The following is a 27,825-nucleotide window of genomic DNA, read 5'->3' as shown; positions in this document are numbered from 1 at the left end:
TCTGGGACTCTGATGCAAAGTGAAATTAAACATTACCCCTCTCCCAAGTGAGGCTTCCCTTTCTCTAGAACCAGACAGAAGACATTTTAATTGGAATCTTAGCATATATAGGGCCTCATTACATGGTAGGCGGTAAGGGAAAAACGATGCCGGTAAAGGATTACCGGCATCGCTAACCTCTCCTGTCTATTACGACCCGCTCACCCGCTATTAGCGGCACTGCTAAGAACGGTGCCTCTAATAGCGGCATGTTCGCAGGCGCGCGACCCCTCATGGCGGCAATAGCGGCATGGCGGAAATAGGAGTACATCACAAGTCAGGCGGACATGCAAATAGCGGCATGAAGCAGGCCCAAAAGCGCATACCGACATGGCGGAAATACCGCCATCGCGAACCACCCGTAAAGGGCCATGTGCAGTGTTCCCAACTGCCACAGGTGCACACAATAAGCACAGCTGGAGGCAATGGAGACTGGGCCAGCACAAAATGAGCACACCACACCCCTTCCCACAACTATTCACACACCAACATGATTCCAATACTAATAGAATTACTGGGGCTGGAGGACATGATTGCATTGCAACAGCAACAACAACAGGCAGCACAGAGGAGACGCAGGAGGAGGAGGAGGAGGGCGAGACAGGCACAGCAAGCCTCACCAGTGCAGGTAGTTGTACCACAGAGGCAGCCACCAATCCCCAGAATCAGAGCCAGTCCATTCAACCTAACCCCTGAACAGATACACACCCTGTACCATCTGGACCGGGATACCATCAACACCATCGTTGCCATGATACACAATGACATTGTCAGCCTCATAGACATCCGTACTGCCTTCCGCCCTCTACTGAAGGTGGTCTCTGTGTTCCACTTCCTGGCCCCAGGCACCTACCAGCACACGGTAGGGCAGATGCATGGCATATCACAACCAGTATTCTCGAGCACGCTGAACCAGGTGGTCGATGCCCTCCTGAAGCACACAAGTGAACACATATCCCTCCCACGGACTGCCCAGGAGATCTCTAACACCAAAGTTGGCTTCCATTCACTGGCAGGCATCCCAAGTTGCATCGGGGCCCTCGACTGCACCCATGTGGAATTGGTGGTCCTACATGCCATGGAGGCAGTGTACCGAAACAGAAAGCAATACCACTCCATCAACGTCCAAATGGTATGTGACTCGAACAAGATCATCACACATTGTTGTGCCCGATATCCCGGACCAACCCATGATTCAATGGTCCTGCGGAACTCAACGATACCACGCTACATGGAGCGACATGCCGGACAACGTTCGTGGCTACTCGGTGAGTAGCATGGCAGGCACATGGCAGCGTGATGTGGGGAGTAGATTGGGGGGGAGATGCATACTACAACTGGGTGTGATTGGGGGGGAGAGATGCATACTCCAACTGGGTGTGATTGGGGGGAAGAGATGCATACTCCAACTGGGTGTGATTGGGGGGGGGGGAGATGCATACTCCAACTGGGTGTGATTGAGGGGGGAGAGATGCATACTCCGACTGGGTGTGATGGGATGGGGGAGATGCTTACTCCAACTGGTTGACATCAGTTGACAGAATAAACAATGCCCATACAGAAATACAGCACTGTCCCCCAAGGCAGGCCAGACTGAACCTGACACATGAAAACTACATGCAAGACGTAGGCTGCACAACAATGACATTAAGCAATTACCGCAACCATGCCATATCCATCCACATGCACACTGCACATCATCAGACCGTACCCTCTACAACACAATGCAGCAACATGCTTTCAATATGGACAATGGAAATGTCTGCTGAACAGCATCACAACGGAAATGCGACCTTGAGTGCATACAAAGGGATCACCTGTAGCTATTATACTGAATCTCACCCGTACACCACAACAGAAGTGCTGCATGCCAGCATGGGGACATCAAGTTTGGAATGGCAGAGCACTAGGAGTCTGGTTCAAACGGTGACAGGACCAAATGATACGAATGACTAAACATCACCTAGTACATGGCAACAACTGCCGTAGGCATGCACAGTGCATGAACACTTGCAAGGACTACATCACCTTCCCACATTGCAGTTACTTTGATTACCTCCATGCATGTAGGGATATGTGGATGTTATCTACAAATCAAAGTTGACTCGTGTGTGATAGGTACTGGTTCCATTTGATGTAATCACTTACACAAATTCATTGTTGCACCCATGCAGGTGATGCTGGCTATCCCTTGAAGGGGTGGCTCCTTACCCCTGTCCGGAACCCACAGAACAGGCACGAAGAGGACTACAATCGTGCACATACCCGTACCCGTGTGGTAATTGAGCAGACATTTGCCTTTTGAAGACACGGTTTCGGTGCCTCAGCAGGTCGGGTGGGGCACTCCTGTACGGGCATGAGAAGGTGGCCATAATCACCATGGCATGTGTCATGCTGCACAATATGTGCATCAGGCGGAATGTGCCTCTGCCCCTTGACATTGAAATGCAACCACCTGGTGAGGATGATGATGAGGATGAGGAGGGAGAAGATGGGGCTGCACGTCATGCAGGTGGCGATGCACAGGAGGGACGAGCTGTGCGCCAGCATCTGATAGACCAATATTTCTAATACACATGGATGAAGAGGGTGCAATGGATTTGGGTATCAGGGCACTGGGTGTTGTGGGGAAATGAACACTGTGCACTGTCCGGCAATAAAGCACACATACACAATGAAAAATGTCCGCTCGTGATTTGTCATGACACAAGTGTGTATTGAGTTTTGTTAGAATATGAAGTGCATGGACCCTCCACCACAAACACCCTTTCCCCCCTCTCCCCACAACTCCCCCAAACACCCTTTCCTTCCTCTCCCCAGAACTCCCCAAAACACCCTTTCCCCCCTCCCCCCACAACTCCCCCAAACATGGCTTGCACATCAGTGCAGCATTAGTGTACATGAGTCACTAGCATCAGGTTGGCCCTACTTCCCACCTCCTCTGCCAGCATTGGATGGTGGCAAGTTTGTGCGCCGCATAGCCCGCATGGACCTGCACAGGGGGCTGGTCTGCCTTGAGCTTGCAGAGGAGGAGGTGCTCGGTTGGTCCGGTCCCTGGGCAGGGTTCTGCCTTTCCATAGCATCTGCGATGCGTGTGAGGACCTGCCTCACAGCTGATAATTCTTCGCAAATGCGGTTGGTGCTGTCTTTAATGGCTTGTTTAATGCCCTTGGCATCTTCCCTGCACTCCTCCCTCGCCAGGGCACCCTCGCCCACATGCTGGCCGACCAGCACAGTTAGGTCTTCCTGGCGCTGTCGTATCATGCTCATGTCATGGCCTCAGTGCCTGTGTTTGTTGGTACTTGACGCAGCTTGTGGCATGTGTCCGCCATCAGGTGATGTCACCATGGGACTCCAGCTCCCTGCCACAAACTCACCACCAGACAGCTCATGGCTGCTGGCATTTGATGTGGGGCGTGGGCTCTGTTGGGCTGACTGCTGCGGGCAGGGTGTGTGGTGTTCCCTGGGTGAAATGCACGTTTCCTCGACATCTGACATGGGTGCCGTGGCAGCTGACTCGCCAATGGAGCTGTTTGCGGCAGACAGTGATCCTTTCGCAAGTGGATCCTGCGGGGTGGGAATGGCTGGAGTGGGTGCTACCACATTGTCTGACGTCCTTTCAGGCCTTGGTGATGTGGATGGATGTGTGGCTTTGGCGCTCTGCAGCAGTGCAGATTTCCCAGTGCCTCTCGATGTGCTGGGCCTGGTGCCTGCTTCCATGCCCTTGGCCTGTTTCTTTGGTGGTGGGGCCTGCGTTGCAGAGTCCTGCTCCTCACTGTCAGATTGTGAGCCTGTGGGGGACAAAGAGAGGGATAGCATCGGTGATGGGTGAACGTGCATTACGTGTTGTTGTTGCTGCAGTTCTATGCATTTGGGCTTCAGGTTTGGCCATACAGGTTGTTAGCCAGATGGGTGGGTCATACAGGCATGTGTCTGGGTGACACGTGTCTGAGGTGCTGCATGCATGTGGTTGTGTGGGGATGTGTACAGCATATGGGCAGAGTTGTGTACATGTATGAGTACCTCATGCTTTGCATTGCAGTGTTTTATGTGGACACTCACCTCCATCTGACGATGACGGCACACCGCGCTCCATTTCACCCACTCCCTCAATGGATTCTACGCCAATGGTGCTGGCACATGTCTCCTCCCACTCTTGCAGCTTGATTGGGGATCCTCCTCCGCCTCCTGTACCCATGACCAGGCTCCTGTTGACTGCTAGTATACTCCGTACACGGAGGCGCAGATCATCCCACCGCTTGCGTACGTCCTTTACAGTGCGGGGGGTGGAGCCCACCGCACTGACTTTCCAGGCCACCTCTGCCCAAATCTCCTTTTTCTTTATCAGTGCGGGACGCCACATATCATTTGCAAAAACAACCTCTGCATTAGCAGCAAGTGTGTCTTCTAACATTGTCAGTTCCTCATTGGAGAAGTGTTCCTTGCGCTGCTGCGCTGCACCTTTTTTTACGGCCTTGGGCATTCTCAGGTGTTGTAGGGATAAGTTTGGCCAGCTGTAGTGTTGCTGCAGGTCCTGGGGGCAGAGCGTGGCAATGGATTGTGTTTTTGAAGATGGCCGCCGTGCTCTTTCCCGTTCCTGTGCGATGACGCTACTTCCGGTTCTGCTTATTTACGGTCACCGCTTTTAGCGGTGACCGCTAATGCCAGATTCATGGATGGCGGAAGTGCTATCAGCGCTTTCCTTGGTGCCGCTAAGGGACTTTTTGGGGCCTTTTACGGCATGGCGGTAATGTCCTTACTGGCTAGGCGCAAAGCTCGTGCCCGCGTACTCGTAATGCCACGCAGTTTGCAGGCTGCTTACTACACGGACACGGTATTAGCACCATGGCGGTAAGGACCGTTACTTACCGCCTACTGTGTAATGAGGCCCATAGTCTTATTGGTCTTTCTTAATGCACCTTCAGAGGGTGTGTGGCCAGCAGCTCTTTGTGCAAACCTCTATGTCAATCGATCCTCCGGCTCTTGCTTCAACCTCTGTCCTGCCTCCCTGATAAAAGAATTCTTCACCTCCATCTGTGCAGGAGAATTGGCGAGGTCCATTCTTAATGACACCCTTACCTCAGGCAACTTCCCACAATCATTCAAAACTGCACATGTCAAACCTCTGCTTAAAAAAGCATCCATCAACCCTCTCCTACCGATCAACTACAGGACCATCTCCAACACCCGGGCAAAACTCATCGACCAGCACTGCATACTGACAGCTCATTGGTTTTGTGGAATCTAACAATCTCCTATACCCCGTGCAATCAGGTCTCTGTCCGCCGCCACGGAACAGAAATCAGGCTGATCTCCATCTGGGATGACTTCAGAGTCACAGCAGTCTCAGAAGAATGCACAGCACTTGTTCTTCTTGACCTCTTGGCAGCATTTCACACCATCAACGCCCACCTGGATCTCCTCATTCCTCACTAATAGACATCAAATCTTTCACACACCCTTTTCTCTCCTCTGCATGCCCTGTAAAACAGAAATACCCCAAGGCGCCTGCCTCTCTCTCCTTCTCTTCAACCTTTACATGACCCCCCTGCCCAGGATCATCCGCTCACAAAACCTCACCTGCCATAACTATGCGGAGGACACAGAATTCGTCTTGAGAATAACAAAATCGACCACCTACCCTCGACCTGACCTAGCAGCATGTCTCACTGACATTGGGCCTCATTCTGACCCTGCCGGTCCGGAAGCAAGGTGCCGATAAGCTTCCGGACCGGCCTATTAGAGGTCTGCCTGCCGGAACTGCAGTGTAGACAGCGGCCACAGTAGGCAGAGCCGTCACAGAAGCACCGGTGCTTCCGTGTACCCATTCCCATGATATGATATGATATGATATGATATGATATGGCATTTATAACGCGCCTATACACAAGTGTTTCAAAGTGCGACGAGGCAAGGGAAGGGGAACAGAGGGAAGACAGACAACTATCCTACTAGGCCAGGTGTCATTCAGATTGCGCAAGTGCATGGGAAGGGGAAGGAGGAGAAGTGCGGGGGCAAAGGAGAGAGGACAGTGCAGTACATGGTATAAGACAATAAATAAACAATACGTAAAAATACAGCCAGCAGGTGGCAAGCGAAAGGGTAAGTGCAGGGATACAGAAAACAGTCACCAAGTGCGGGGGTTGCCAGGAAGGCAGTGCAGGAGTGCGACTGACAGGGGTGGGGAACTGGGCCCGAGATCAGAGGGTGGCTAGGTTAACCAGTGAAGTTTCAGTGTCAGCCAGGAAATCAGCAAGGGAGAGGAGGAGAAAAGGCAGACGCAAAGAGAACGGTTTTGAGGTGCTCCCGGAACCGAAGATGATTCTCTTCCAGTTTCAGGGAGTCAGGGAGGCTGTTCCAGAGGGAGGCCCCAGCCGAAGAAAGAGATCTACCACCAACTCATTGCTTGGAGAAGCGACTGACCATGAGGGAATTGGAGGCAGATGAGCGAAGAGCTCGAGAAGGAAGGTATTTAGGAAGAGAGAGTTGAAGGTATTGAGGCCCCAGACCCCAGAAGGCCTTGTGGACGATGCAGAGGGTTTTGAATTTAATCCTCGCAGCCACTGGGAGCCAGTGCAGAGATTTCAGTCCTGGAGAGATACAATCCCTGGGCTTGAGGCCAAGGACAAGTCTCGCAGTCCTTTTCTGGATAAGTTGCAGAGGGCGGTGAGTAGAAGCAGGCAGATTTAGAAAGAGGCTGTTGCAGTAGTACAGTCTGGAGAGAACCAGAGCTCTGGGGACAGTGAGCTTCTGGGGGAAGGAGAGGAAAGGAAGAATACCTTTGAGGAGGTGCAGCTGGTAGTGTGACTTCTTAGAGACATCAGAGATGTGAGGAGAGAAGGAGAGTGTAGAGTCGAAGATGAACCCGAGACTTTTAGCCTTGCACGTGGGAGCAGGAAGGGGGCCAAGAGAGGCCGGCCAGAGAGCTGCAGGAAAGGCGGGTGTGCCGATGAGGAGAATCTCAGTCTTACTGGCATTCAGGCAGAGGTCATTGGCGGCACACCACCCCTGGATAGCAGACAGACAATCAGAGATAAGGGAAGTAGAGGAGGAGGCCGAGGGTAGCCTGAAGATGAGCTGAGTGTCATCTGCGTAGCACTGAAAGTTGGGACAGAGATAAGCTATGTGGTGGGCCAGAAGCGCCAGCCATTAGTTGAACAGCCAGATAGAGAGGTTAGACCCCTGGGGGACACCACAGGTAGAGAAAAAGATAGCAGAGAGGAAGGACCCAAGTCCTATGGGACTCCACGGGATTGAGGAACAACATTTTACCGGCACCTAGCTCCCGGTCTGCCGGGACTTGTAATGTCCCGGTTGCACCGGGAAGCTAGGTGCTAGTAACTTTAACAAGTTCGGCGGCAACCCGCCGGTAGCACCGGCAGGGTTACTGCCGGACTCGTAATGAGGTCCGTTGACCGCTGGATGACGACTAACCATCTCCTTCTGAGCCCAAGTAAAACGGAGATCATGGTATGCAGATTCCTTGGCCACCCTCACTCGCCCTCCCCCCCCGACCACCACCACTGTCAAAAACTTCGGCTGCACAATGGACTTGGAACTAACCCTGTCTCACCAAATCAACAATGCATCCAAATCCTGTCATTTCCACCTTAGGCTCCTGAAACAAATCTTCCCTTACCTCACCTACTCCAACAGACTGACTGCTATTATGTCCATTGTCATGTCCAGAATTGATTATGAAAACTCCCTCTATCGCCACAGAGTACAAAACTTGTCTGGCAGACTGCTTCTCACATGGGGACGAAGGGACCACATCTCACCTGCTCTCTGCACGCTACGCTGGCTATCGATTGGACGCAGGGCCACCTTCAAATTCCTATGTATTACCCACCAAACGGTGCACAAAACAGGACCCACATTTCTGCAAGAAAAGATTATGCCTTACAACCCAACTCGCACCCTAAGGTCATGCACTGCCCGCCTCCTAGTGGTCCCCACCCCCAATTTGGCCAGCATCAGAGGGTCCGTCTACTCAACCCTGGTGCCAACTTTGTGGAACTCACTGCCTCCCCGCATTAGACACAGCGATGATTACATGGCTTCCCGGAAGACACTCAAAGCCTGTTTTATTGCCTGAAAAACACATAAGAGAATGCCTGGCCCACTCGACTTACCACCAATACTAAGAAATTGCATGGTATCCTGCTCAATATTGACCCTTTTATAGGCTCTCAGGCCAGATGATATGTACCCGCATTATCTGGAGCCTTTACCCAGACTTGAAACCCCAATCGTAGCAGCACCTACATACATGGCGGAATTTAATCATTGCCCTCTTCTGCCAGGAATACCGTAGGCTCTGAGACCTAGAGATATATATCTCCAATTATCTGGACCAATTGTGCTAGACTCGTAACCTAAGCACTAATAGTACTTATGAGCCCCGTCAATGACATGCAATTATGCAATTATGCACTACGTTATAATTCCAAGAAATGCACATGCTTGCTAATCGTACTCATCTGGAAATCCATGAACAGAACTAGATGCCGGGGGCCGCCTACCACTTATTTTTCTAATCACACCTTTCTGGGAATGTATTTAGCAGAACTACCTACGTAGAATCTATCTAGCAGAACTACCAACCCAAGCATTAATAGCACTTATGAACTTGATCATTGCTCTGCAAAGTTGCACTACGCTGTCAGTCCAGGAAATGCCCTTGCTTGCTAATCCTGCACACTTGGAAATCCCTGAGCAGAACTATATACCGAGGACTATCTGGGAATGTATTTAACAGAACTACCTATTGGGGAACCCATCTAGGAGAACTACCAACCGAGGACGTTGTTATCACCTATACAGTTACAACATGAGTTGGGACATATCTGCCTGTCACCACCCGTCAGTCTTTGCCAAAACAATTTGACCCAACAAGACACAGGGAGGACCTTAACCTAACAGCCCGAACCCAAATGGAGTTACCACCCCCTCGACAGTCACTTGAAGCTCAACAGGAACACAGTCCCCCAAGAACACACACAGACACTCAAACACACCATTATGCTAACTCTTTCCTCTGCACCAACAAGCAATAGAATGCAGCAATAGCCCTCGATTAATACGGCCTAGCTGCACACATACATATACCCCTCTACGAACACCTCAACAGTTTTTAGAACGTAGCTATACACCTCGAAATTGGCCTAGCTGCACACATAAACTCATTCACAAACTCCAGCACCGCCAGAATGCAGATTCCCAAGTCCACTGGCCTTGCTGCACACATTCTACTGATCTCACACAACCAGTGCACCACACCTAGTGCTAGTATGCAGCAGCACACCACCTATTCCACACTGATTGCACACATACCAAGTGCATGTAAGCACGTTTTACTACATTACTCTCTCCACTGACCTGGACTGCGGTCCCTGAGGGTGTTCAACCCACAGCGATTTGGAATCATACCAATAGTGAAAGGTGCTATACAAATGCCCAATAACATAACATGTATGTCTCCATTAGGCCATACTCAGATTTTTCAGCTAGACTCAGAAGGCAGAATTTATTTTTCCTTAGTCGAGCTGCAAAATTGCCATGCTTCAATATCTGTGCAGCCACTGTTTTCAGTCAGTGTTAATAATTGAGCATCTTGCTTGAGTGATATCTTGGACTGTAGATACCCTTTTCACTACTGGTGTTCTGACTGCATTCTTATGATTTCCCACTTCCCAGTGAATTATGTTAGGGCATCAGTTGTATTACTCAGAGCTTTGTTTCTGCCTTATATTTATGTACTGGGCATTGCCATGTTGGTGTTATTAAATTTGTGAGCTTGCAGGCACGCACGCTGCTCTCTGGGCTTTATGTTGTATTGTGCAAGGGGTATAGCTGTCTCTAATTGGATTGCTCTGTGTTAGTCTATTTTATTTGGGGAACAAAGAGTATTTTCTGTTATCTCTGCTTATAACTAGGTTGTGTGAATTTGCTCAGTTCACATTGTTCTCTCTCAAGTGCTCCAATAAGTCCCTTCTGTACAGGTTATATTCTTGCATAATAGGAACCTGTGACAATACTTTACACTATGTTAATCTTCTCATAAAGGTACCTCCGTTTTGTTCACAAGGGGGCAAGCAGTGTTTTCCGACACACATAATTCCCATGAGGTTATCACAGTAAATGTTCAATTGCCTGAAAGTTTGTTTTGGGGGCTTCTGAAGTGGAATTAACTTGCAGCCTGTCCATCCTGCATTCAGGAGAGGACAAAAATATGACCAGAGAGTTGGATATAATATATATATTTTTTTTAGATTTTTGTTTAGTCTTCTATAACAATGTTATAAAACGTTTGTGTTGGCCCTGATGTGTGATTTTTACTGCAGGAGAGGTATGAAAACACATTCTGTAGATTTTCGGCTTAGATAGGCGTTTATCAAACCCTTTTTGAAGTTCAATAAACACCCTTGAACTGTGGTCACTTGTGTCTGTCTTACTGTTGATGGCATGCCTTTCTTACAGTATGAACAAAGTGAAAATCAGTAATGAGCACTTATGAACCAAGTGGAAAGCAAGTGATAAGCACTAAGGAACAATGTGAAAGCAAGGGGTGGAAAAGGAGGAACAACACAGAATAAGTTGTGTGAAATACAGGCTGTAGCAAAGTCAATAGACTGTCAAGGAGAAACAGAATTGAATGTGGACTGATGATACTGGTTCAGAGAGAAAACCTGTGTTGGCAAATAAGTCCAAAGAGCATAACTGTTATAAATAATTGAACCAATTGGTATGCACTTTATCCCGGTCTCAATATAGAAGGAAGCCACCTACCTGTATCAGAAGCGACCTTTGGTGAAGCGAGTAGAGTTTTACTGGTCACCCACTGCCAACCTGCAGTAGATACTAGCAAGTAGGAAGTGGGATTCCAGGGAAACCGTCTGGGGAAGAAAACCCTGTAGCTGGTGGAAAACTGGATGTCACCCCCTATGGTTCTTAGGATGGAGGCTTGTAGTGCTGGAAAGACTGGAGGCTTCTGATCTGTGTGCAGTAGTACTGTTTTGTCCTTCTGATTCTGCTAATACAAAGGTAGGGAATTAGATCTGTGTCTATGATGGCAGTCGAGAGGGATTAGAGTAGAGCTAACCCATAGTGAGGCTAACACAGGCCTTAGATCTTTAGAATACGCTCATCTGGGATGGCACTGGAGCCCCTGAGTGGGTAAATTCAGCTTGTGCAGATATATAGAAGGAGTAAGTTAGAATACACGAACGTTCTGCAAGAAGTAGCCGGACAGTGTGTGTGGATTGCAAGAGTATCTGCCTACCAAAGTTCTTGATGGCAGAGTCGTGTATTGAGACGGTGCAGACTGCCGAGTGTTCGCACACTTCCGGGTCTGCAGCAGGGGAGAATGGTTGTCATGGAAACTGAATGGCGCTGGTAACGCGTGACTAAGTTCAAGAATTAAATATTAGTACATGAAAGTCAAGCGTGTAACAAAAAGAAAGATTCTTTACTCTTCGGCGGTCAAGGTTGCCATACGTACATGAGGGAGAGCTAGACGATCGGCGTGGGACTGTGCGTCGTCACGGGAGGCATGATAGCTGATGCCGAGTGTGGGGGCTGATGAATAGAAAAAGACAGGGTTAGAGTAGTACGAGGACAGGTAGAAAAGTAAAAGGAAAGTAGCTATATCCCGGGACCAAAAACTCACACTGTAGTGGCATGGGAAGCGTAGCAACACATCAATGCACAGTCACTGCAGCTAGAAGACAGCTCCACGGCAACGGGGGGGGGAGCCCAACAATGTGAATCACAGCTAGAGGCTGGAGCGCAGACCCTCTTTCCCAGCGCAATGTTGGAAGAAGGAAAAGCGACCAAGCCAATCCTCCTCCATCTGTGCCACAACTTCCATCTGCGCCCACGGGACATAACAATGACAAAATGCCAAAGGTTATTGATTGCGTGACCTATAACGGGTGAAATGTGTGGTCTGACAACTACGTCTAGACCAAGTAACACCTACTTGGAAAGAACCAAGGAAAGTCAAGATACAGAGGAAAGGAACAATCTGTGTGAATGTTGTGTCTTGACTGTCGTTTAGCCGAAGAGTCCTCTGTCCACAAGTGCCGCACAGAGAGAATCAAAGTCACTCTCTGTACAGCCTTTGAGGCCACAGGTGGGAGATGTTCTTCCGGAACTGCGGTACTCGTGGAACCCCCGAACCACTGTAAAGGAAACACCGGTTAAGTGTCAAGCCAAAACAGAATCAACAACCAATCAACAAGTAAGTGGAACGGTCTTACCAAAAGGTGTCTGTGGAGTGGCGGTTGTACCTATGGGGAAGGTTCCGAGACCCAGCAAGGCTGTTCTTTCCTTATGTAACTATCCCAGCAACGTTGCAAGTGCCAGGCCCACCTGATGCCAGAATCCGCACAAGAAGGGCGGAACGTAGTAGGAGTCCGTGAAGCAGTCCGTGGTCGTAACAATGATCCAAAAGCAAGTACCAAAGCCAAGGGTTATCCGTTGCCAGTCCGTGAAACAAATCCAAGGTCAAAATCCAAAAGGGGTGAGACAAAAGGTATGTAGCGCCGTACAGGAATCCGAAGAAACAGCTATGAAGCACCGAAGCACCGCAACAGAGCCGTTTAAATACTGGCGCTGCTATTTCCTCCCGGTCACATGACCCGCGAGCACATCACGTGAGTGTAGTCCAGAAACACATGAGCGGAAGGCAGCGGTCATGTGACGCGGAAGAAGTCGGTCTAGCAGCCGCCACAGAAGACGCCAAGGGGGTAGACGTCCCCGCGGGCAAACAGCATGCCGACCCAAGCTTTGTGGCAGTCGGCGCCGTGGCAACTGGGGCGAAGAGAGAACCTGTGAGTCCCGGAACCGGGCAAGAGGGAGAGGGGTGTTCAGGGCACGGGGATGAGGAATGGGACCCCCAGAGGGACGAGTGGAATGCGTGACAGTGAACTATTGAAAAGCCTGAATGGTTACAAAGTTGAACTGGAATTATTACTGAAAGCCAAGAGATTTGAACTGACTGTGGTTTTGAAGCTGGAAGAGATGCCTTCTTGGGGAAGGGAACCCCAAGATTTTTTGAACTGTGTTGAACTTGGGGAAGGGGAAGATGAAAAGCAAGCCAGGAGCTGGAAGAAACTCAGAACTTTAAGTTGGAACACTGTTTATTTTGTTGCTGACATCCCTAAACATTGTATATCTTCAGCTGTGAGGGAAAGTATAGGTTTTGGACACAGACAGACGTTTGAGTTGAAGTTAATGACACAGACTATCCTTTTTCTTATTTTCTTTAGGTAATGAAATCCTGCCTTAGCATCAGGCAAGCTAGGCCTTAATAAACCAGTTTGTAGAGAAGTGAATCTGTTGACTGTGTCTCACTTCATGGTGCCTTCAGCAGCTGCTACTGATCGTTTCAAACACTGGCGTGGAGCATTTCTGTAGTCAAGGAGTACTTGACAGGACTTTTTCTTATCTTTTGTCTTGTTCCATTCAACAATGTGTGTGTCATTTTTGATAACACAAATAATGGTTCTGCTATGCTATTTATATGGAGCCACCTTGGTGTGATCTTACTCATGATTCGGCAAACAACTGAAATTAAGACCTAGTGACTGGGAGACCATTTGTTTTACTTCACCACTGATGGAATCCCATAGGTGGAGAAGATGTTATCCTGTTCTGGGACTACTGCAACTGTCGATATGGAAGAAACTGCTTGAATTACAAGATAACATGAACATTTGTAAACTGCCACTAACAGATATTGACCCGGTACTACTGGTCCAAAAAAATGAATGGCAATTTCTTCCCATGCATTTGATGGAAGGTCAGACATTTGCAGCTCCCTGTCAGTACGAGTCTTGCTTGTGACCAGATATATTTGGCATGTCTAGAGTTGCTCTTCTACAAGTCAGTCCACTGTAAGGAACTATACCTTTTTGGCCCATTAATTGTTTTGCATCCCTCTGTGACTTTTATGTGCAACCTCATTGCACATGAATAACTGTAAGGATGCCATGAGTTCTGCCTGTGTTTGTTGATAAGCTCTCAGGTCATGTTCATTTATCTCCTTGTAATATTGACTAATGTCCTCTCTGCATTTCTCCACCTTACTGTCACAATCATGTCTTCTCCAGCCATAAGAATCTTGTCTTATGTGACTTTGACAAGACCTTCAAGACTCGCTGAACAGGGTCTTACATAGTGAATCACATAGTTCACACATTTGTCTTCAACTGACACTGGTTGTGCAAAAGTCGGTGACATGAGTGGTAGTCAGCAAGATTGTTCCCTTTTCCCGGCTTGTGGACAAATGTTCTATTTGTAATCTTAAAGGGATAAATCCCATCTCTTAATTTTGTGCGTCATATCCACTGTGGGGTTTCTCTAGATGGTCACACGTGCTTAATGGTCTGGGACTGTGGTGAGCACCTTCCCATACAAGAATAGAAACACAGCCAAACTCTCTTTTTCAACTGTTGAATACACCATTTGTGTTTCCGAGGAGCTGCGAAAAGCAGACACTTAGATTTTTCTGGGTGAGACACGGGCCATTTCCTGTTGAGTTGGGATGGCACCCAAACCCATGGCACTCGTATCTGCAGTAAGTTCAGTGTTAAAAGATAGATCAAAATATATCATGTGATCTGCACAGGAAATGCAATCCTTTATAGCATCCAAAATAGTTGGCATCTACCTGACAACACAAATGCTTGCCCTTGATTCATGAGGAAACAGAATGGAGCACAAAGCATAGCATTTCGCACAATAGCTGGCTATCCCCACAAATGACTTGAGAGAGAACAGCTTGTCGAGGGATGTGGTCATCGTCAAGGCAGCACCTTTTCATGGGGCATGACTTTTTCAGAGAAGATGGGTCCATAAAATATTAACCAAGGCTTGTAAAAAGGTCATTTTTGCAAGATATGCGACTTCCAGAGCTACACACAATTTCATCAGTGTATTATCATGTTTAGATTATGAGATGCCAAATACCAGTATGTCTTCGTTGTAAGACAGGCAGTTTAGTATGTGCCTTGTGATCTTTCTGGTTTCCTACTGAAACGCCTCTGCAGCAGAGGATACAACAAAACTGGATCTTGCATAGAAAAGTAAACTGTGTTGATCGTATCCTGTATTCAGTTCCAAGTTAGCGAACACAACAGCCCCATTTATTAGGTGAATCATTTAATTTTTGTTCAGGGTAACAAGACACTATCTGCTTTGTATTTTATTGCTTAAAGCGCAAACGTGGCTTGTGAGCTGCAGAGCACTTTAAATGGGAGTGTGCCAGCATCAGGCTTGGCATTTGATACAGTAGTACAGTCCTGTCAGTGGCGGGAGGGAGGGAATCATTGTTCATCCAGCAGGTATTGTTGAAAGAGGCAACGTTTTAGTGTTTTTGCAGAGTTGGAGGATGGTGGTGGCCTTTTAAGACTTTGTGGGTTTGTTTGTCCAGATGGTTGGGGCAGGGCGGGAGAAGGACTGCTTGCAAGTCTACTCTTTATGGGCTATTTTAGGATCCAACCTTTTAATAGTTTTGCTACGTGAGGCGCAAGAGCCTCCATAGAAGTGAAGTTTAGTCGCCAAACATGTATTTGTTCTATTCAAGAGTGCTTTGTAGGTGATAAATGCAGTTTTTAATAGGATCCTGGCTGGGAGGGGTAGCCAGTGCAGCTCGCACAGTGTAGGAATGATACTTAGAACCACAGACGTCAATTCCCTCTCTGAATTGTGATATGTGTTTGGCGCATATCGACACATATGCAGATGTTGCCTCCCAGGTGGTTTTTTTGGGAAATTGCGCTGCACAGGATATCATTGCAGTGGGCATATGGCTATCTATATGATGTCCCGGTGAAGGAGTTCCTGTACCTCTTCCTCACATTTTCTTTCTATATGGAAGGGCATTGACTGCTAGTTCTGGGCCACTGGTTTGGTTGATTCTTCGAGGTAAAGGATGGCGTGTCTGTTCACTAGCTTCCCTCACCCTTGAAATACTCATGCAAATAAGGATAATACATTTCTGCCAGCTGTGAGTGAAGAAGACAGTAACCAGTAAAGTATATGGATGAGACTCACCTAAACAGTGTGCTTGAAACTCAGGATACATCCTCAGTTTGCTTCAGCACTAAGGATGAATGTGTCAAGTTTCTCTTGTTATTCCTTTTATGAGGGGCATGTAAAAAACTGTCCTTCACAGGGCAAAGGTTTTTTCGACCATACGGCTAGGTCAGTAGGTTTGCTCTTCTCAGCAGAGAGTGGGTGAGGTGATTACTTGTTTTCTCATTTATTGATTTATTTTTGGGATGGTTTGTTCAGCGGTGGCCCTACCCAGGGGGTCTCAGAGTGCCTTACAAGGTTCAAAGGTTGAAAAGGCAGGAGGTTAAACAGAAGTTGCAAAATGTTTTCAGGAAAGGATAGAAAGGTTAGGATAGACAAGTGATAGCAGGGGAGCTGGAGTGGCAAGGTTATGTTTGTGGACATAGCAGCTGTTTTGAAGCTGTTTCTGAAAGTGGTGATGGAGGGTGCAGTGTGGATGTGAAGATGTAGGGTGTTCCATGCCCTGGGTGCCTAGTGGGTATATGCTTGTTTATGTGTGCCTGCTAGTTTGCAGAGTGGAATGTGTAGGAGATGATGGCTTGCTTGTCTAGTGTTTGATTGAGTGATGGATTCGAGTTTCCCATGAAGGTAACATGGGGTTTTGTGATGGATGGCTTTGAAAACCATGCAGATTCATTTGAAGGTAATTCCTTGGGGTACAGGCAGCCAGTGGAACTGCGTGAGAGGTGGGGTAATGTGAGAATTTGTGGGCAGGTGCAGGATGAATGTGGCTGTCTGTGTTTTGTATGGCTTGCAGGTGGGCAAGGGTGTTGCTGGGGAGTGCAATGAAGAGAGCATTGCCGTAGTGCAGCTTGAAGAGAACAAGTGCTTGGACTGCTGTGCGGAAGTCATGTAGATTGCATGTTTTGGTGACAGCAGCTATGTGGTGTGTGAAGGAAAGTGGAGGTTGATGATGTAGCCAAGGGATTTGACAGGTATGGAGAGGGATATATGTGGGTCGTCCATGACGACTTCTGTGATCCGGGGATGAGTTTGGGCTTGTGTCTGGGGGTGGGGGAGGCAGATAAGGAGGGATTTTGTTTTAGAAGGGTTGAGCTAAAGGAGGTGGGTGGCCATCCAGGTGATGTTGGTAGAGAGACAGCTTTTGGGGATATGGAGTTGTGAGGGGGAGGAGATTTGGAACTGTATTTGTGTGTCATCTGTAAACTGGTGGACATGGATGTTTTGTTTGCTAAGGGTATGTCCAAGGGATTCAACATAAAGGTTGAAGGAGTGAATGTATGGTATGGTATGGTAATGTTTATTTATAAAGCGCCTATACACAGTGTTTCATAGCACTCAAGGAGGGTGGGAATATGGGGAAAAACAACAGTCGCTCAAAGCCCTTGAAATTCTGAGGCGATAATAGTCTGCACAGAGAGAGTAAGTGCATATAATACATTTAACAGTTGAGACACAGCAAATAGGCCGGATGACGATTCTGCAGTTTTACCAAGTGCAATTAAGGGTGCAAACAAGGGAGAACAGACAAACGATCTTCCGACACGGTGCATTCGGATCGCGCAAGTGCACAGACAGTAACAGGGAGGGGGAGATTCAAGTGTACCCAGTCGGTGGAGACTGGGGTAAGCGCAGAGAGAGCCATTCTCTTGGGTTATTTCTGAAGTGCAGTGAGGGCGAGTGGGGTGCAGGGCCCTAAGGCAAGTGAGCAGGAGGACTGGCGTGGGTGCCCGGGACCTGTGAGACACTGAGGTACACCAAGTGGCCAGTCAGCAAGCAGTAAGGAAGAGGAGGGAGAGAGGGAAAGGGCAAAGAACTAGGTTAGCAGGGCAGGGGAAGAGGGAAGGAAGAGGAGAAGAGGAAGGCCTTGGGGAGTTTCCGGATTTTAAGAAGATCAGGCTCAAGACGGAGGGCGGCAGGGAGTCTATTCCAGAGGGAGGCACCTGCTGAGGATATGGATCTCCCTCCAAATCTATGCTTGGAGAACCGGCTCACTCGCAGAAGGTTGGAGGTAGATGAACGCAGGGCTTGTGAGGGACAGTATTTAGGTAGGCAACGTTGAAGGTAGGTAGGTCCCAGGCCCCAGAAAGCCTTGTGGACAATGCAGAGGGTCTTGATCATTGGAGCCACAGGGAGCCAGTGAAGGGATTTCAGCACCAGAAAGATGTGGTCCCTGCGCTTGAGGCCAAGGATAAGTCTTTCGGTTCAGTTCTGGATGAATTGCAGAGGGCGCAGGGCAGAAGCAGGGAGATTGAGGAAGAGGCTGTTGCAATAGTCCGGCCTTGAGAGAACCAGGGCTCTAGAGACAGTGAGCCGCTGGGGGAAGTGCGAAAAGGTAGAGTGCCTTTGAGGAGGTGTCGCTGATAGTTGACTTTTTAGATATGTCTGCAAAGTAAGAGGAGAAGGAGAGGGTGAAGTTGAAGATGACCCCAAGCTTTTTGGCCTCGCAGGTGGGTGCTGGTGCAGGGCCAAGGGAGGCCAGCCAGAGTGAAAGTGGGAAAGCGGGAGCAGGGGTCCCAATGCGAACAATCTCAGTCTTGCTGGCGTTGAGGCAGAGGTCGTTTGCAGCACACCATGACTGAATAGCAGATAGACAGTCAGATAGGAGGGAGGAGGACGAGGCTGAGGGTAACTTGAAAGATAGTTGCATGTCATCAGTGTAACACTGGAAGTTAGAGGTAAAAGTGGCAATCACACGTGTCAAGGTAGCCATATAGATGTTGAAGAACCAGGGGGATAGGTTAGATCCCTGGTGGACGCCACAGGTTGAGAGAGCGATAGTTGAGAGTAAAGTTCTGAGTTCCACCTGGGATGGGCGGTCGGAGAGAAAGGAGGTTAACTACACCAGAGCCTGACCTGTGATTCCCAGGGTGTCACAGAGACGTGCAATCAGGATGTTGTGGTTAACCGTGTCAAAGGTGGAGGAGAGGTTAAGAAGAATGAGAACAGAGGGAGTGTTAGTGTCAAGATGTGAGAGCAGGTCTTCACAGGTGTTCAGAAGAGCAGTTTCCGTGCCTCTGGAAGCTCTAAAGCCAAATTTATGGTCATGGAAGCAACCAATAGATCCAGTGTGGAGGGTCATCTGAGAGATAGCCAACTTCTCAAGGAGTTTGCCCAGGAAAGGAGTGATAGAGATAGGGTGGTAGTTTGCCGGAATGGAGGGGTATTGTCAATGGTTTTGGAGGCGCAAGGGTCCACCTGTTTGGATGAAGTCTTCGTAGACCGGACTTGTTTGGTGACCTCATCAGGTGTGATGGGTGAGAGAAAAGAGAGGGGAAGTGGAGGGGAGCCAAGGGAGGCTCCGGTGTTGGTGTATGATGTGGTGTCGAAGAGAGGGAGGAAAGGTTGTCGTGGGTTTTTGTGATGAAGTGTGCAGCCAGGACTGAGCAAAGGTCATGGGTGGGTGTGACAGATGAAGAGGCTGCTGCAGGATTGGCCAGTTCCTTGCAGACTTTGAAAAGTTTGGCCGTGTTGTTTGATGCCGTGGAGATGCAGGCTTGAATAAAGACTCTTTTATTGGAGCAGATGCCAAGTCGATATTGCCTTTGGAGGAGGCGGCAGGCCAGTTTGTCAGATGGTCTGCCCAATGAAATTCCATTTCCGCTCAGCTGCCTGTCATGGCCACTAGTCAAGGGCCGTTACACTCATCCCCCAAATGGTCGAAATGGACCCAGTCCTGGCCCCTTTGGTGCCAGGCTCATAAGAAAGTGTGCTCTGCACACTTTGTGTCTAGGGCATGTGCATCCAGGCTGGGCGTGGCCATTAAGAAGCATTGGAGAGCATGTGCAGAAGTCTATGGGAGTGGCAAGGTGGAGTCACAAAGCGGGGCTAACGGTTATTTAAACCAGCCCCACCTGCATGCAGGCGTTAGTCTGCTGTGTGCAGCATAACGTTTACCGCCGTCTGAAGTTCTCTTACCTGTTTCCAAATCAGCTTGCGTCTCATCAGGTTCTGGAACATCTTCTTCAGCGCGCACTTACCTGACTCCAGCCACACCATTGCTCAAAGCGGAGATTGCCTGATTTCATGCTACCATCTTCAGCGTGCATCTTACCTGACTCCAGCCACACTATTGCTCGAAACGCAGCTTACCTGTCTCTGCAAACTCATCGCCTGCAGCGCGTAGCGTCTTACCTGATTCCCGGAGCCATCGAAGTCAGGTCGCATCCTCACCTGCTCCGAACGTCCATGTACGCGGGAGTCCAGCATCCTCACGGATCCATCCATCTGGCACCGCCTACAGGCCCTCGGATAGCCACTCTGCATCAGATGCCGCCAGGGCATCCGTGCAAGAGAAAAGTAACACACAAGGTTAGAAACTGCATAAACTATCTAATGCTTGGCCTCACAACACATAAGCCTTGCGTACAACCTTGAACTCTACTTACCTTATAGTGGGCCTGCTCAATTCCCCTCTGGTACCGTTTGGACTCACTTCCAACACATCGACTCTGCGGGGCCATCTTCACACCTATTGGGAAGAGAAAAGACATTACTAGAATTATGGACAATAATCATTGGGAAAAGGCATTGCAACAGGATACGGACAATAATCATTGTTACGAACACTTACCTTGGAAGTGGATTGGTCGTAGCCGGTCCGGGCTGCCACGCACACGGACCAGTGAAGCAACTAGGTCCATCAACGGCGCCCCTGCTGATGAGAAGCAGGACAGAGAGCTCATGCTTACAAGACAACAGGTGAGATCATATGGGAAAAAGCATGCTCATCTCATTCTGGAACGAAGGGTTTGAGGGGGATCGCAATTCAACCGCAGTATACTCACTGCCTCTTACCTTTTCCCAAGGGCAGTGCCAGCAGCCAGAGCAAACCACACTACAGCAGCTGGGGGTAAAGGCTGATCCAGGGGAGCCAAGTCCAGGGAGGGCTCCAACGTCCCCGCAGAGACCAGGTGAGCGTAACACTGCCCTGCACTTGCATTTAAGGGCAGCCAGATTGGAGTTGTACCAAGAGTTGCACTTTTTGGAAGGCTTCAGTAGGACCCTCATGACAGGGGCAAGAGTATCAAGGGTGATCGAGATAGAGAGATTGAGGTTAGTGAGGGCTGTGTCAGGGTGGGAGTCAGCTGCAGGAATGGGAAGAGGTGAGTAGGTGGAGGCAAAGGCAGCCGCCTGTCACTTTTTTCATGGGTCTGGTGACTTTGAAGCCGAGTGGTCGTGCTGGGTGTGTCACTTCAAGAGGAGTGGAGAGCTTCAGGTGTGTTGAGAGAATAGTGGGGTCAGTCTAAGAGAGAGAGGTAGTGAGAGGGACAAAGAGAGGGATGTCAGTAGAGATGAAAGCATCCAAAGTGTGGCCTGTTGTGTGCGTGGAGCCAGTGGGTAGGATAGAGAGGGAGAGACAGTTGCATAGGTTGCAAAAATGTCCTGAGGAGTCAGAAGAGTCCAGGTGGATGTTTAGATAATCCAATAGGAGGAGTTGAGAGGAGGAGGAAAGTAGGGAGGAGGCCAGGTCAGCCCATTCCGAGAGGAAGAGAGTGGACTGTCCTGGTGGCTGATAGAAGGTGGCCATAAGGAGAGAAGATTTAGGAGAGAGTGAGAGCCTGCAGACTACTCACTCGAAGTAGGAGTAGGCCTGAATAGGGATGTTGGACACAGGTATCCATTGTGGGAAGATCAGCGGAAGACAGGGAGGAGCCGTGCGGGACCCCTTACTTGACCGTGGTAGGGCAGGATGGAGAAGGGGGCATGGAGACAAAGTGTGGTTTGTCAGTAAGGAAGGAGGTGAACCATTCTAGGACGGTGCCTGAGAGTTTCTTCCTGTGGGATAGGATGTTGAGTAGAATGGTGTGGTTGATGGTGTCGAAGGCTGCAGAGAGTTTGAGGAGTAGCAGTAGTGCTATGCGCCTTTTGTCTGTGCTGTTGTGTAGGTAATCAAGGATGTGAAGTGTAGCAGTTTCAGTAGTGTGCCAAGGTGGAAAGCCAGATTTGAAAGTGTAGGGTAGGTAGTTTGTGGTGATGTGTTGTTGCAAATGGGTAGTGACGAAGCGTTCAATGATTCTGACAAGGTATGGCAGTATAGTGATGGGACAGTAATTTTCAGGAAGTATGAAAACGAGAGACGGTTTTTTGAGGAGGGCTGATATTTGGCCAATTTTGAGGGCAGAGGGGATAGTACCATGTGAAAGACAGTAGTTGATGAGCCAGTGGGGAGAGGGGCTGGTAACTCAATTGGATGTGGCTTGAGATGGGTATGCATCATTAGGAAGTGTGCAGGTTTTGTTTTGGTAGTAAGGGTGATGAGGATGTCTGTGTCGATGGGGTGGAAGGTGTTTCATGTGTTGGAATATATGGGTGTTGCATGTGGGAGTGGGAGCGCAGAGGAGAGGGCTTGCCTGATTTTGTTTTATTTTTGAGTTGAAGTTGTCTGTGAGGGAATTGCCTACTGCAGTGGATGGAAGTGTGGATAGTGGTTTGGAGAGGGATTTGACAATGTTGGACAATTCCTGTGTACAATCTGTGGTGGATTGGAGTTTTTGGAGGTAATTAATGGTTTTGGCATTGCATATGGCTGTTTTGTAATTTTTGCTGCAGTGTTTGAGTTGTGTTCTGGTGGCGGGCATGGGTCATTCTGCCAGGCTCTTTCTAGGTGTCTGGCTTCCTGCTTGATAGGGAGGAGGGAGCTGTTGAACCATGGTTTATGGTGGTTACTGAGGGGGTTTGTGATTTGTAGGGGGCAATTTTGTTGAGTGCCTGTGTGATGATAGTGTTGTATTTGTTGAGAGTGGAGGGATGTGTGTGTGGGTGGGGGGAGGAGTGGAATGAGTGGTGCTAAGGCTGTGTCTGTAATGTGTTTGGTTTGCCTGGCTTTTGCTTCAAATCAAAAGGCCCAGGGTGTTGCCATCTGTGTGTGGGGGTTAGGTGATGAGTTGTGTGAGGTCACAGCGGGTGAGCGGAGTGAGGATACTGTTTAGTGTGGGGTTGCTGTCTGAATGGGAAATACAATATGAAGTCCCCAAGGTAGATATTGATGGAGGGGGAGCTGTGGTTGTTCCAGGTGCACAAATCCCTTGCTGCAGGATCTACGCTCTCACAGAACCAGAAAACCTTCATTTGAAATCCTATTTAGACCAGTACCTTGCAAACGGATTTATCCGTCCTTCTAAGTCCCCCGCAGCCAGTCCTTTGTTCTTCGTACCGAAAAAGGAAGGAGACTTGAGAACCTGTATTGACTACCGCGCATTGAACCAGATCACTGTGAAGAACCGCTACCCCTTGCCACTTATCCCTGAGATGCTAGACCAAGTTAAAGATGCCCAGATTTATACCAAATTGGACCTTCGAGGAGCGTACCACCTGGTCCAAGTCAGAAAAAGAGATGAATGGAAAACCGCCTTCCGTACTAAGTACGGCTTGTTTGAATATCAAGTCATGCCCTTCAGGTTATGCAACGCTCCTCCAGCATTCCAGTATTTCATGAATGGCGTCTTAAGGGAGTTAATTGATGTGTGCGTCTTACTGTACATAGACGACATCTTAGTATACTCAGCCTCGGAACAAGATCATGTCAGGCACGTGCGTTCAGTCCTCACCAAGCTCCGTCAACATCGCTTGTTTGCAAAGCTTGAAAAATGCTTTTTTCACATCACCGAAGTAGAATTTCTTGGTTTTATCCTTACTCCAGGAGGCATTAGAATGGACGTGCACAAGGTAGATGCCATTCTGAAATGGCCTTCACTGACGTCTGAAAGGGGTACAAAGCCTGCTGGGCTTTGCAAACTTCTACCGCCGGTTCATCCCAGACTTCTCTCAGGTTGTGCACCCAATCACAGTACTATTATGAAAAAACAATAAAAAGTTTGCTTGGACCGAAGAAGCAGAAGAAGCCTTTCAGGAACTTAAACAAATGTTTACCTCCGCTCCAATCCTGCGACATCCTCGTCCAGACCTCCCTTATGTCGTTGAAACTGATGCATCCAGTCTCGCAATGGGGGCTGTCCTTTCACAGAGAGACCCGGAAACCGACCAGCTACATCCTGTGGCCTTCTGGTCGAAAAAGTTCTCACCGCCAGAGATTAATTATGCTATCATGGACAAGGACCTCTGGCTATCAAATCCACCTTTAAAGCCTAGAGGCACTACCTTCTGGGGGCCAGACACACCATTACAGTCATCACAGACCACCGAAACCTGCAATATCCCAAAACAGCCAAGGCCCAGTTCTCGCGCCAATTACGGTGGGCCCTTTTCTTCGCCGAATATGATTATGTAATCACATTTCGACCAGGAGTCAGAAACAGAAAGTCGGATGCCTTATCTCGCAGGGGCATAGATGAAATAGTATATACAACTCCAGACCCAGTACCTATTATACCTGAAGACAAACTCTTGGGTATCACGACAGCCGAACTATGAAAAGAAATCCAACAGACAATGAATCCTGATGCCTAACTCGCATGGCAAACTCAAGGAGAACAATATACCATCAAGGACCATCTACCCTTTTTTAGGGATTGCCTATATGTACCCAAGAAGGAATTACAACAGCATATTATTTCAAACTATCATGATTCACTGATCGAAGGGCATCGTGGGATCGCCAAAACCCTAGCTAAGGTGAAAGAGAACTTTTGGTGGCCTACCTGGCGTAAGGACATCATTCAGTATATTCAGTCCTGCGGTGTCTGCGCACAAAATAAATCACAGAAACAAAAACCATCTGGTCTCCTACAACCATTGGACATTCCTCCAGTTCCATGGCACACTCTTTCCCTTGACTTCATCACTGATCTACCTCCAAGCCAAGGGTTCAACACCATCCTTGTAGTTGTGGACTTATTCTCGAAGATGGCCCATATTATTCCTCTCAAAGGCCTCCCAGACGCAGCCACTTTAACAAAAGTGTTCCTGGAGGGCGTGGTTAAGCTACATGGCTTCCCTTCGGTTCTGGTCTCTGATCGAGGAAGCCAGTTTGTTTCAAACTTCTGGAAAAAATGTTGTGCAATGGCACAGATCGACTTTCGGCTATCTACCAGTCACCATCCCCAAACGGACGGCCAAACCCGAGAGAACCAATCAGACACTCGAGCAATATTTACGGTTCATGCTGCACCACGAACAAAGGAATTGGAAAGATATACTATGGATAGCCGAATATGCATATAACAATTCTTTGCATTCAAGCACGGGACAAACGCCCTTCTATACCCTTTATGGCAGACATCCACGTACCTCTGAACTAGACCTTCCAGCCAGCTTGGAAACGCCAGCGGTAAAGACTCTACTCACAACCATTACTCAGGCTTTCAAAAGGGCAAAGGAACACCTTATTCATGCCAAAGAAAAACAAAAGAGATTCGCCGACCAACACTGGAAAAAGGCCCCTGATTATCAAGTAGGAGACAAAGTTTGGTTAGCCGCTAAATTCGTACCCATCAAGGGAACCCGGACCTTTCATCCCAGATTCTTAGGACCCTATACCATTAAGGCAATTATCAACCCAGCAGCCGTGAAACTGGATTTACCACCTAATCTACACATCCACCCGGTATGCCATGTGTCCCTCCTGAAACCAATGCAACCCGGCACACGGATTGGGACACCACCTAAGCCCATACTTGTTAACGGAGAACCAGAATTCGAAGTCAAAGATATCTTGGACTCTAAAATACTCTACGACTAAGCTATATTATCTCGTCGATTGGAAAGGATTTGGACCACAAGATAGATCCTGGGAGCCCAACCAAACCTGGGCCAGGAAGAAGGAACACCATGGGAGGGGCCTTAGGGGGAAGTGCTGTCACGACCCTCGCCCAAAACTCCCTCTGGCAAACCCATTGGCCAGGTGGAGTCAGGACTCGGGCCTCTAGAGCCTGGCATCCTCTTCAAACGCCCTCATGAGGCCAGTCCTGGCGCCTATGGCGCCAGGCTCATACACCATGAAAAACAATGTGCTTGGGAACTACTTTATTGTATTGTCAGCCAACATGGAGGCATCCACATAGCTTGGTTCATAAGAACCAAGCTATGTGGTCTAGTGTTTTGGGTGTGTTGGCCTAGGGACTACTTTACCTGGACTATTTTGTTGGGGCTATTTAAACCACACCCGAGCTTCGCGTTACTTTGCAGCTGGCAACGTGACGCTCACCGTGTCCAGCTATTCCCTGGAACCTCAGAGAAGCAGAACCTGCAAGGAGACAAAAGGAACATCATTAGCAGCAGCATCTTACCTGCAGTCTTCATCTTTAAACACTCGCAGCTACTGAGAACAGCTTCCTCGAATCTGTACGCCTCCCGGACAGAACGACTTGAAAGAGGAAGATAGAGGCAACATTAAAGAAAGCAGTAGAGACATTTACAAATTACGAATTGCTCAAAAGGCTTACCTGGCTGGTCGCCTCTCGGCTGGCACCACTCCGGACACTCCACTCGCGCTGAAGAACACCGCGACCTACAAGGAAGGAAAACACAGGTTAGCAAGGGCAAGACTTTGCAGCGCTGCGCATAGCGCTTACTTACCGAATCATAGCGCTCTTAATTCGCCATCATTTAACAGCGGGGCTCAACCAAGCCAGTTCGCCGTGCTGAAGCTCCGCATACCTAAAGGAGAAAAAAGAGACATTTTAAACAAAGAAAGGCATGCAGGATAGCAACAAAACTAAAGAGCAGCAATAAGACCTACCTGAACAATATCAAACGGGCCGGCGTCTGTGAAGTAACTGGACCGCAATCGCCCATGAAAGACAACACGCCCCTGCAAAGAAGGCAGGACGGAGAGCACGCCTAATTCTACCACAAGGTGAAGAGAGGGCGCCAGAGGGACTGAAATCATACAGGGGTGGAGGGAGGATACTTATCCCAGTCGGTCAGTCTTGAACACAGTCCTCCTGTATTTTCAGGCAGAACCTTCCCCGCAGACCACATCAGGGCAATGCTGAGAAGCATACCAGTGAGTAACCCGGCTGGGTGGCGTCCCTGTGGATACCAGGTGAGCGTAACAAACCCCTATACCTTGCTTATTTTATGGGAAACTACAGCTCCCATAATTCCTCCCCACTTTAGATTGACAACACTACTGAGCCGAGGAAGATGAGGAATGAGGCCAGAAATATTACCTCTACTGACTCGCAATGGCTCTGTCCCTGTAATAAGGCCAGGCAGAGTCAGGCACGTAATCCTAACTATACACAAATGCCACTTGTTAACTCCCTGTCAGGATAAAAGGTAGCACGCACAGGCACACTCTGAGCGAGACTGGGTACGAGAAGGAACAGCTCTTTCGCAGCTGATGCAAACCAGGCTATGGAAGTTAGAAAACTAAGGAGCTGATCGGCAGTTGCGAAGAACGAGAGAGAGCCAGGTGAGGATTCCACACTTTCGGGAAGCCGTAAGCGTTCCCAGACTGAAACCGAGTGAGCAGAAGAGAGAAACCTTCAAGGTACTTAGAAGTGGTCCGCAAACCTCCCGGGTGAACAGCGGAGTTGGGGAGGAGCAGAGGAGGCGTTGTTTACGGCCTTGACTGAGGCATGAAAGGTGCTGATGAAAGAAGACCAATTAACACAAGCAGTGAGTTATCGAAGGCAATAAAAGCCCAGTTTGTGTTAAAAGCAAAAGCAACTGTAACTCAAAAGTTGAAGATTGCTCGTGTGCTGATAAAACATATGATGGATAGGACAATTGCTGAACTGTAGAAGGGAAGAATACAAAGTAACAGAGTGGTCCTGCAAGGCGAAATTGCACATTCGAAAGTCTCTGAAATGTTGAGTTGAAGTGTATTACAACTGG

The 27,825-nt window shown here is 48.7% G+C and overlaps 1 protein-coding gene across 1 annotated transcript in view; it reads left to right on the top strand.

Moving 5' to 3' along the window:
- PJVK (pejvakin) overlaps window positions 1-27,825 on the top strand; it is a 239,274-nt gene that overhangs the window by 19,720 nt on the left and 191,729 nt on the right. The window lies entirely within an intron of this gene.

This window comes from Ambystoma mexicanum, chromosome 9 (genome assembly GCF_040938575.1).
Source record: "Ambystoma mexicanum isolate Mex_15411 chromosome 9, UKY_AmexF1_1, whole genome shotgun sequence".
NCBI lineage: Eukaryota > Metazoa > Chordata > Amphibia > Caudata > Ambystomatidae > Ambystoma > Ambystoma mexicanum.
The sequence above is the reverse complement of the archived record's forward strand: the minus strand, read 5'-3'. Positions and strand labels throughout refer to the sequence as shown.